General features: G+C 44.5%; 1 pseudogene; it reads left to right on the top strand.

Annotated features, from left to right (window-relative positions):
• Positions 1 to 6,908: 6,908 nt before the first annotated feature.
• LOC102539239 (calpain-15 pseudogene) lies at positions 6,909 to 11,464 on the top strand (annotated as a pseudogene).
• The last annotated feature ends 693 nt before the right edge of the window (positions 11,465 to 12,157 follow it).

Raw genomic sequence — 12,157 nt, 5'->3', positions numbered from 1 at the left:
GATCAGGCAATTTAGTACAAGTCTCCAAAACTTGGTAGCAGAGTTAATGGAAATAAATTGAGGAAATCAAGCCTACACTGGTGCCCACTGTAGTTCTGGGCAGACAGCCTAACTCAACATAGACTTGGGGGAGGGCCTGGAGAATAGGCAGGTACTGGCAGCCTGGCTACTTAATTATATGGGCAATTGTGTTGATGGTCATGTAGTCTTCCTACTCATTAGGGTGCCTCCAGACATAAAGTCATATCAGGTATGGCAGAAACAAAGTCACTGTGGACTCCAAAAAGTAGATAGACAGGCCTGATATTTTCCCACAACCAGAAAAATTACTTATTCTTATGAAATTACAATTGCTTCCTTTGAAACATGAAAATAGAATAGTACCTGTAACATAACACGAGGATTTGATCACAGAATATGTTAAAATCTGTTATGCTGGCAATGAAGTTATGGTTTATTAGTGATTTTACAATAAAAGATTCCATGAGATTTTATCCTGCAAGTAAACAGCCTTTAACAACCAGGGGTACCCAAGGCAGAAGCACAAATAGGATAAAACATCTGCTAGTGTTTGGGTAGGAAAGCCCTTCACCTGCCCTAACACTCTGAACCCCTCAGCAGTGTTTTTGATTCAGGACAGTGGAAGACAGAGTGGAGAGGAAGCAAGCACATACCTGACATTTAGGGACTAGAACTCTCCCTTGCTCTGCCTTTAACTGGGCCTTCTCCTTTTCCATCTTCTCAAAAAATGGTTCTGTATGTTCTTTTCTCTCTCTTACATCATATGTTAATTCTTCTTTTTCATTTCCTCCAACAGTTTGCATCTTCTTCAGCTTCAGACTTTATACATTCCACTAAAGAAGAAAAATAAGCAGAGAAATATGAGATTTAAATTGTTATAGCCTTATTTTGCTTTTCAGCATTTCTGTTTTTTTTAATTGAGTTATAGTCAGTTTACAATGTTCTGTCAATTTCTGTGTACAGCACAATTTTTCAGTCTTACATAAATATACACATATTCATTTTCAGATTCTTTTAAACATGAGTTACCACAAGATCTTGAATATATTTCCCTGTGTTATACAGTATACACTTGTTTAACTATTGTATACATGCCTTCCAGTATCTACAAATCTCAAACTCCCAGTCTATCCCTTCCCACCCCCATCACCCCTGGCAATCACAAGTTTGTGTGCTATGTCTGTGAGTCTGTTTCTGTTTTATATTTAAGCTCATTTGTCTTCTTTTTTTTAGATTCCACATGAGTGATATCATATGGTATTTTCCTTTCTCTTTCTGGTTTACTTCACTTGGAATGACATTTCCTGGGGATGTCCATGTTGCTGTAAATGGCATTATGTTGTCTTTTTTAGGGCTGAATAGTATTCCATTGTATCAATATACTGCTATTTCTTCATCTAGTCATCTCTTGATGGACATTTAGGTTGTTTCCATGTCTTGGCTATTGTATATATTGTTGCTGTGAACATTGGGGTGCAGGTGTCTTTATGAATTAGGGTTCCTTCTGAATATATGCCCAGGAGTGTGATTGCTGGGTCATATGGTAAGTCTATTTTTAGTCTTTTGTTTTCTTATTTCATAGACAACACTTCATGTGGTAATTTTGGCACTGAGTAATCAGAAAACAGATAAACATAAATACAGTTTAAGAAAGAAATCCACTGAAACTATGAACTTTACCTGCTATACTTTGCACTATGTTTATATTCCAGGTGGATTAATGTGGCCAACGTGAACATTCCTACAGCTTTCTGACTATTGCAGTGTCTCAGCTGTTCTCACCTTCCATCTCTCTCTCCTTTTTTGTATGTGACTGCTTGGTCTGTACAAGTACATCAGTCACACCCTTCTTGGAATTCACATACTTCTTCAGCATCTCTTCTGCCTTGTGATGTGGAAGAAGTTAGAAAAATGAAAGAGAAACCATGGGCTGAAATAAAGCCCAGCAATACATCTGTTAATCAATTTAATTTTACCACCCATTTAACAATTCAAATACTGTTTCAAACCAAGCTAGCCGGAAACCCAACTCTGGATCCCCTCTCAAATCTGTCTCATCCCCAATCACCCCAATTTTAATATTTTAATTAGTAAATTTGGTCTTCTAATTGTATGGGTTAAAAACCTTAGAGTTATTCTTCATATCTTTTTTTCTTTTCCTCACAAATCCCACATACCATCATCAGCTAATGGTGTTCGCTCTGGCTTCAAAATACAACCGACTAGAGCCCATCAGTTGTCACCCACTCCTCCCAAACACCCTGGTCCAAGATGACATCACCCCCGGCCTGGACCACAGCATTAGCTCTATGGTTGGTCTCCACACTTCCTTGCACTCTTGCCACACTGTGATCTGTTTTCCTCACAGCAGCTGGTGTTATATTACTGTAAGAAAGATCACTTCCCTCTGATGCAGAAAAACCTACTGATTTTCCATCTTTTTCCAAGGGAAACTGAAACTTCCCTCAGTGGCCTCTAACTTACTACCTTGTTTAGCTTCTGGCCTCTGAACACGTCTCTGGCTCACCTCCTGCCACCTCTTTTTTTCTCACTGCCCTCTTGCCACATATTTTGCTATTCCTAGAGCATAAACCAATTTATTCTTCTGGACTTCTCTGTTGTGTGAAGTTTTCTTCTTCTAGGTGCCCGCTTAGCTCACATGCTGGTTTCTTTGGAGATTCTGCTGAAACGTCACCTCATCAGAGCCACTGTCTCTAGAAACCTGCATATGAAATAGCACCACATTTCTTTCCTTTCCTATGCCTGTCCGTTACTTTGGTTTTCTGTATGGCACTTTTTGTCACTATGATAGTGATTTTGAGAGTCACCCTAATACTGTTCTCCCCTTTGTTTGTAGTCACAGAACTCTTCCTTTTTTTTCACCAGTGATGTGGACATAAAGGGTGAAACCGCAGTGGCCGTCAGACCATGAAGTGACCTTGGGGATGGAGGATGTGTCTATGGTGCTGGAGCAGAACAAGGTAAGGGCCTGGGCAGGGGCTGGCTGTGGAGCTGTCACAGCGGCCTGGACTCCCTCTGCTTTCCTTCTTGTGTATAAGAGAAAAAGAAACTTTTGTCTTTTTAAGCCACTCTGTTTTCTTTTATGTAGTTCTGAAATAATATGTACCCAAACCTAATTCTAACTGATGTAACCTGAGTATACCAGCACAGAAGTATAATTAAGAACACAGAGTCTGCTCTAGGAAGTCCCTTTCCAGCTGTACCACTTGTTACCTGTATGCTCTTAGGTGAGTGATTTTACTTCCCTATGTCTCTTTTTTCTTATTTATAAAATGGGGATATTATTAACATACACTTCATAGAGTTGTCATGGGGATGGAATGAGTTATGCTCATTCATTTCCTAAAACAAAATAAGATCTGTATGTGTTATTTTGTCTGTAAGCTATGATTTGTTCATTGCTGATGAAGACTTTGAGACAACTTGTTTTTTCAATTGCCTAACCCCAGAAATTTGACAAGATCTGGCCCACAGATAGGGCTGGCTGGATACTTGTCGGATGACTGAGTGACTAAATTATTGAATCTACTCTGCAAACATTTGGGGGGGCTCCATTTGTGCATCCTGGGGTAGCCTCTCCCACTGAATGTCAGTGGTGGGTGAATGAAAGGCCAAGGCCCTGGGAACTGACCACATTTTGGCTGTTCCTGCTGTAGTCTGACAGAGTCACCTCCAGTAAGTCCCCAGAAATGGTACTCAGGTGGTAGTTCAACTCTATCTCCTTTCTGGGGACCTGGTAGTACTTATTCTTTAGCTCCTGCTGCTTCTTAATAAAGAGACGATAACCTCTTGGTTTAGAAAGTGTTCCCTGCTTCACATCTTCATATAAAGAGACTCCAGAACATCCCGAGTTACAGCCATGCAGTGACCTGAGGGTGCCTTCATGTGCTGCTTACAAAAGTCATCTCTTTGCTTCTAACCATTCCTGTGAAATTTAAACAACAGCACAGATGGCACAGTAAGCCATGAGGAGGGTGATAACCACACACAGATTACTGGGGAAAGCTTCTCCTGCAGAGATTGTGGCACATGAACATGGCCACACCCCTCACCTTTTAGATATCCCTAAAAAATGCATCTACTTCTCTGTGTGATGATCTGAATCCTCTTTCCCATTCTTTCCTGGCTTCAGAGAATGATTCTCAAAGCATGGACACCGTTCCAGAAAATTTCTCTTTCCAAGTCCCTAATGTTAAGAACACTAAGAATACAAACATCCAGTAAGACAGGCCTGCAGGAGTTCCTGGTTCCACCACTTTGTGACTTTATGACACTCAACCTTTGTGAAATGTGGTTTCATTGTTGGTAAAACAGAGGCAATGACATCTGTCTCACAAATACCATGTCAGGACCACATGTGGTGGTGTAGAATGTTAAGTTCAGGGACTTTTCCATAAGTGCTCATTAAATGATCAATGATTAGTGGTACATTCTTTAAAATGATGATATTTTTGCATGTTTTCTCAATATAAGGTTAATGAATGTAATGGAGGTTGTACTGCCTGTATTTTCAGTGTTGAGAGAGTCTAAGAGTACGACATTTTACCGATATTAAACCACTAAAGAGAATTTATATATTAAACATTTTCTTTAGTCTAGGAAGATGCCCATTGTCCGCTGACCTTGACTATTTAGTTTATCCAGAACCTCTGAATGCAGGAAGCTATGATTTGTAAAATCTTGCCCTGCAAGCCAGGGAAGAGATTGTCATCTGTCATGTGATTACTTGTCATATGACAATCCTTCAGTTTGGAAGGACTTTGAGTGAGTCCTCAGATAGCATTCTTACGATTGGTTTCTCTTTCCTGGCTTTCTGAATGTTTTACTGTTGCCTTACATTAAACACAATACATTTTTAGGATTTTCAAATAACTGAATCCTCCCCTATTATTAACAGGTGACACATGAAAGCACTGAGTCTTTGACTAACTTTAAATGAAAAATTAAATTAAAATAATTACTTATAAATACCTTTTTGCAATTTACTTGTTTGCTTAAAATATGCCATCCACAGAGGTGAAATTTACAGAAGAGGATCTTTGTAAAAATAATAGTCGGTTTTGGTACCATATCTCTTGGACTAAGTCTAAGAGCTATTCTATTTTTTTTAGTAAAGATTGCAAATGAGGACACAGGGTGCTGCTGTCTTGGGTCTGGGAGGATGACTCATTAAAAAGTCCTCGATTTTTCTTCCTCTCATGACCCAGAAGAGCAATTATACCGCTAATTTTTTCCTCCACAACCTTAAAAGTGTTCTTCAGGAAGGCTTTGATGGCCTCATTCTCACAGGCCCCGTGCAGGTCCAGCAGCTCCTGGAGGGTTACCGTGGGCAGCTGCACCTTCTGGTCCATAAGCTGGTCATAGTGGCCAATGGCCTTTTGCACTGCGGCCGAGTTCTCAATCTCACACAGGTTCAGGACTGCGTTCTCCATGCAGGGAAGATCCCCAAGGCTGATGGCATTGACATAGGTCAGCACCAGGGCCTCCAGACCTATGAAAAGGAATTTTTTAAAAATAGTAACTATCAGTTGGTGAGAGAGAGGAACAAACTCTATTTTATTTTGTCTTGAGAATGTAAATTTCAGTGTTTTGAAACAACTGCTAGAGTATTTTGTATGCTTTTCAAGTTTTACAATCAATAGTTCTAAGGATTTTTTGAGAATTATTATAATGGAATGTTTTGTTGAACTCCAGATCCAGAGGAATTTGAAATTTGTCTTTCTTCCTCCTTCCCTAACGCAAAATGAAGATGTGGGAATGAATAGATTACAATAAGGATATTTAGGGGATAGGATATTAGGTCTTGATCGCTTCTTAGCTTACTTGTATCTCCCTTTTGTCTGCCTTCCTTCCATTTCCCCCATCACATCTCATCTACTGCAAGGGTCAAGGAGACAATTTAGTGCATGCAGGCCTGCGTGTGTGTACATGAGGTGCAGGCCACTAACCCTGTGTCTGGCCTAGATAAGTGGGTCTTCTTAGATGTTCTCTCATCAGAGCTCCATGCAGTGCAGTCAGTTCATCCAGGTTTGCCAGAGACCTGCCAGTTTTAGCCCTGAAAGTCTCACATAGCTGGAAATTCCAGCCTAGGGCAAACTGGGGTGGTTGGTCACCTTACAACCAGTGTTTTTGGAAACACTTAGATATCACCTAACACTGGTCAGAGTGGCCATCATCAAAAACTCTAAAAAGAATAAATGCTAGAGAGGGTGAGGAGAAAGGAAACCCTCCTACGCTGTTGGTGGGAATGGAATTTGGTGCAGCCACTATGAAGAACAGCCTGGAGGTTCCTTAAAAAACTAAAAATAGTTTCTATATCATCCAACAATCCTGCTCCTGGACATATATTCTGAAAAGATGAAGAACCTAATTTGAAAAGATAGCAGCACCATTTCCAATAGCCAAGACATTGTAGCAACCTGAGTGTCCTAAAGGCTATGCTTTCTCCACAGAAGGGACAAGTAATCACCATTTCTTCACCTTCTTCACCCTATACTCAGGCTGTCAGGCACAAGCTCTACAGCAGCATGGCATGGCTGATAGGCATGAGGCTCCCTTCCTCTCCCTATCCCTATACATATGGTAGAAGCTTTACCGCAGGTGGCAGACCAAGAACACTGGGCACTGAGGGCCTCTGCACTGACTTAACTCACAGAGTAGAGGTTCCACAGTGGGAGAGGAAAGCCTAGAAGACCAGGGTTATCTAGCTCTCCAATGGCAGAACACAGGTGCCACTCCAAGAGATGGAGCCCACTGCCCCGTCTTACCATTCCAGAGCAGTGGCTCATAGACTGTTCCCAGTGGGAGAGGCAGGACTTAAGAACAGTATGCTTTCTCAAAAAGGACAGATTTATTTCGGGCAGAGGATGGGGAAGTTCAGGCGTACGGGTGCTTTCAAAAACAAAGGGGATTTTGGAGGTAAGCAATTATGATGAAGCCAGTAGCACCACGAGAATAACAAGCTAAGCTACGGGGCAGCTGGAAGCTTAACAGAGAGAACCTGGGGAGAGACAGCTAAGAAGGACCCTCCCAAGTCAGAACACGCATCTGAGACCAGCCTAGAAGATAAAGGAGCCCAAGTCTGATTAGATCAGCCTGCAGAAATTTATGTCTGGGAATTGTCAGAAAAATGATAATAGAGCAATTAGCCTGCAACTAGTGGAGGTTAACAGCTGGATGAGATGACAACAGAGGCAGGCTTAATAGGGAGATCAGGGGGAAAACACTCAGAGAGAGCTGTGTCATTCCAGGGTGACTGTGTGTATGTCCAAGGCTGTTCCCTCTGTTATGTGACATCAGAAGCTATACACTGTGGGAGAAATTCAATTCAAAGACAAAGTCCAGCCCATGCAGTAAACAAATAAACAAGCAAATAACACAATTCTGGGATTTGGGAATCAGTACCCAGAGTTGCTACATTATCTAAAATGTCCAATTTTCAAAAAGATTATGACGTGTTAAAAGAAACAGGAAAGTGTGATCCATACAGAAGGAAAAGAGCAGAAATTATAAACATACTTGAGGGGGGAGCGCCACTGTTGGACTCAATAATGCAATGAAATAAAAAATCAATAATCTTGGGCATATAGCCAGAAGGCACACTACTTCAAAAAGACACCTGCAGCCCAATGTTCATAGCATCACTGTTTGCAACAGCCAAGACATGGAAACAGCCTAAGTGTCCATCAAAACATGACTGGATAAAGAATATGTGGTATATTTACACAGTGGAATACTATTCAGCCATAAAAATGACAACATAATGCCATTTGTAGCAACATGGACGTCCCTGGAAAATGTCATTCAAAGTGAAGTAAGCTAGAAAGAGAAAGAAAAATACCATATGAAATCAATCATATATGGAATCTAACAAAAAGAAAATAGAACATAAATACAAAACAGAAACAGACTCGTAGACATAGAATATAAACTTGTGGTTGCCATGGGGGGAGGCGGGTGGGAAGGGACAGACTGGGAGTTTGAAATTTGTAGACACTGACAGGCATATGTAGAACAGGTAAAGAAGATTATACTGTACAGCACAAGGAAATATATACAAGATCTTGTGGTAGCTCACAGTGAAAAAGAATGTGACAATGAATATATGTATGTTCATGTATAACTGAAAAATTGGGCTCTACAGTAGAAATTGACACAACATGTAAACTCACTGTAACTCAGTTAAATTAAAAAAAGGTTACTGTATTGTTGGAGCCTGGAGATGCTGTGATTTCTTTTGCTGACTTGTCATCCAGCAGACAGTCAGCAACGTCAGAGGCATAAGGCTTTATTAGCCTCTGAGCTGTCATTTCTGCTTCCCGAGTCAATGAAATGTGATAACTTCTCCTGTCACATGCTTGAGTGGCTTTTCATTTATACTATGAAAACCTGTAATAAACAGAAAATGTTTTTGCCTTTAAAAAAATCAATAAACTTATGAGATGAAGTAAAAGCAATGCATAGAAGGAAATGTATAGCAGCAAACACCTATATTAAAGGGAAGAAATATATTACAGACAGAATCGAGTTCCCACAAACTCATATATTGAAGTCCTAACCCCTAATGTGACAGTATTTCAACATGGGGCCTTTGGGAGATCATTATGTTGAAGTGAGGCCATGAAGGCTTATGATGGGATTAGGGCCCTTATAAAAAGAGACACCAGAGAGATTGCTCTCTGTCTTACTTCTAGCCATGTATGAACACAGTGATAAGGAACCATCTGCTAGCTGGGAAGAGTTCGCGCCAGAACCCAACCATGCAGACACCCTGATATTGGACTTCCAGCCTCCAGAACCATGAGAAAATAAATGTCTGTTGTTAAGCCAGCCAGTCTATGGTAATTCTTTATAGGCTGATTAAGACAAAAGATCCCAAATTAATAACCTAGTTTTCCACCTCAAGGAATTGGAAAAAGAAAAGCAAACTAAATCTGAAGCTAACAGAGAAAAATTAATAATAAAGATTGGAGCAGAAAAAAAATAGATCAGAAACACAATAGAGAAAATCAGTAAAACCAAAAGTAGGTTTGAAAAGGAACCAAAATTGACAAATCTTTACATAAACAGACAAAAAAATAAGATTCAAATTACTACAGTCATCACTATTGCGTTCCCAGAAGTGAAAGGGATTCTAAGAGAACGCTGTAAACAAGAGCATGTTGATACAGCAGATAAACTAAGTGAAGTGGGTAAATTCCTAGAGAGACACAGACCATTAAATCAGACTCAAGAAGAAGCAGCGTTTCTGAATAGAGCTACAGCAAATAAAGAGATTGAATCAGTCATTTTTAAACTTTGCACAAAGCAAAGCCCAGGCCCAGATGGCTTCAAGGTGAATTCTGCCAAATATTTCAAGAATTAATATCAGTTTTTCAAAAATTTTTTTAAAAATAGAAAAGGAGGGAACATTCTCAACTCATCCTATGAAGTCAGTACTCCCTTGGTATCAAAACAAATGTTATGAAAAGAAAATAACAGATCAATATCACTTATGAAGATAGACACAAAAAGTCTTCAATAAAGTACTAGCAGAATGCATCCAGCAATGTATGAAAAGGATTTTACGCCATGGGGAAGTGCCATTGGTTTCAGAAACACAAGGGTAATTTAACATCCCCAAATCAATCACTGTAGAGGCGAAGGCCCTGTGGGAGAGCATCGTGCCTTCTGCCGGGAGAGCAGTGTGAGCTTGGTGGAACACAGCTTCCCCCCCGGGCCCCAGTCTGTGGGCTTCCCTGCAAGCGACAGCATCCAGCAGCTTGTGCGACAATGGCTGTGGCCCCACAAGGTCAACTGCTCTATGTTCAGGTACCACGGCTCCTCATGGTCCATGTTCCCATCTTTGGCCCTCAGACATCCAGCAGGGACTCCCAGGGAACTGCTGGTTCCTGAGTGCACTGGCGGTGCTGGCCGAGTGGCCGGACCTGGTCGAGCGGGTGATAGTCATGTGCAGTCTGTGCGCAGAGGACGCCCACCGGGTATGGCTCTGCAAGGATGGCATGTGGACAACGGTGCTGGTGGACGTGCTGCCTTGCGATGAGGCTGGCTTCCTCCTCCTCTCACAGGCTCAGCACAAGCAGCTGGCCCTCATCCAGAAGGCACTGGCCAGCCGCATGGCTCCTACTTTGCCCTCCAGGCCAGGCGTGCCATCCAGGGCCTGGCCACACTTACCAGCACCCCCTGTGAGAGCCTGGCCTTGCAGGTCAGCTCTACAAACCCCCGCAAGGAGCCTGTGGACACTGACCTCATCCAGGCCAAAGTGCTGAATTCTAAGGGGGCCGGGGCTCAATACGATGCTGTGTACGAGAGCCTAGGGCTGCAACCCCGCCATGCCTATTCCATCCTGGATGTCCAGGATGTCCGGGGCTACAGGCTCTTGCACCTCCAGAGCCCGTGGGGCTGCTGCTCCTGGAATGGCAGCTGGTGGGACGAATGGCCATACTGGCTGGGAACCCTGTGGAGCCAGCTGAGGCTACATGGCAGCAGTGAGGGTGTTTTCTGGATGGAGTACGGCAACTTCATCAGGTACTTCGAATCTGTGGATGTCTGCAAGGTGCATGCGGAACGGCAGGAGGCATGGGTGCAGGGCCACTTCCCCAGCTCAGCCAGTGGGCCGCGGCATGACGGCCCTCACAGTGCTGGAGCGGGCATTCCTGGAGTTCTCTGTCTTCCAAGAGGGCAGCAGGCACACGGACTCGGTGGACAGCCACCTCCTGGACCTGTACGTACTGGTGTTCCGGGCATCCTTCGGCGGTGGGAACCTGAGTCCAGGCGGCCTGCTGGCCCACAGCTAGCGGGCTGACAAGAAGTTTGTCAAGTGCAACATGATGCTGGAGCCTGGCAAATATGCTGTGGTGTGCTGTGCCTTCAACCACTGGGGCCCCACGCCAGGCCTGCCGGCCACGCAGGTCTCTAATCCTTCAGTCAGTGTCCCAAGGAGCACCCCAGAGCCGCCTGGGCCTGTGCTGGCCGTGTACACTTCCAGGCTCATCATGGTGGGGCCCATCGGAGCCCAGCCAATGCCATCACCCTGCTCACAGACAGCAGGGGAGCACGGCACGAGGGACACGAGTGCCTTACCTGATACTGCCTGATGCCTGGCTGGGCCGGGATTGTCATGGTGGTGAAGAGCCGGCAACACAAGTCCCACCTGCACGTGCAGAGCGACTTCTCAGACAGCTTCAACGAGGTGTCCACACGTGGTCACCTGCGCACCCAGGACCGCGTCCTGCCTCTTAACAGGCAGGTCCTGGTGATCCTGTCCCAGCTGGAGAGCCACGTCGGCTTCTCCATCACCCACCGCCTGGTGCACTGCAAGGCAGCCCAGGCCTTCCTCAGTGACTGGACGGCCTCTGGGGGCAGCCACAGCCCCCCACTCACATCTGAGGTCTCTCGCCTGCTAGGTCCCCAGCCGCTGTAACCACCCCATGCCTACCTGCCCCCCACCACTTTATGAGGGAGACCCCAACACAGGACTCTTGAACCACAATCTCAGGACCCGACGCAGGGAGTGCCAGCTGCAGGTTGCAACTTCCCCTGGGCCTTTCTCCCTGCCACTTCTTCCTGTCTAGGGCCTCCTAGCCACCAAGCAGAATGCCTCAAACTGGCCTTTAGCTCGAAGGGGCTATGTGGCAGCCTCCAGGTGCAGCCCACCTTGAGGTGGGGCTCAGACAGGTAGGGCCTCTCACCTGGGTGAGGCACCCCAGAGTCCATTCACAGAACCAAATGTGGGTGGTTCAAAGGCCAGGACTCCGTGGTGAGAGCAGGGACCACTCCCGCTGTGGGAGTCAGAGACCAGGACGCTGGGGTGAGCAGGGACCAGAAGCCAGGACCCCAGGATGAGAACAGGGACCACCCCTTTTGGGAGTCAGAGGCCAGAACCCCAGGGTGAGAGCAGGGACCACTCCCCTAATGGGGCATGAATTCAGGAGCCTTTTCTCCCCAGTTTGGCCCTGGTACCATCTCCCTACTCAGCCCCCTTGAGGCATGGTGGAGTCCCCAGAGTCAAGCAGTATGTCCCAGGAAGCAGGTGCCTGGTGACCACTGGGCTCAAGCAAGGGTGGGGAGGGACAGTATACAGTTCCTGGAGCGCCAGCCAGGACTGAAGCCATGT

This window comes from Vicugna pacos, chromosome 13 (genome assembly GCF_048564905.1).
Source record: "Vicugna pacos chromosome 13, VicPac4, whole genome shotgun sequence".
In the NCBI taxonomy this organism is placed as follows: Eukaryota; Metazoa; Chordata; class Mammalia; order Artiodactyla; family Camelidae; genus Vicugna; species Vicugna pacos.
Note: the sequence above shows the minus strand (reverse complement) of the source record. Positions and strands in the feature narration are given on the sequence as shown.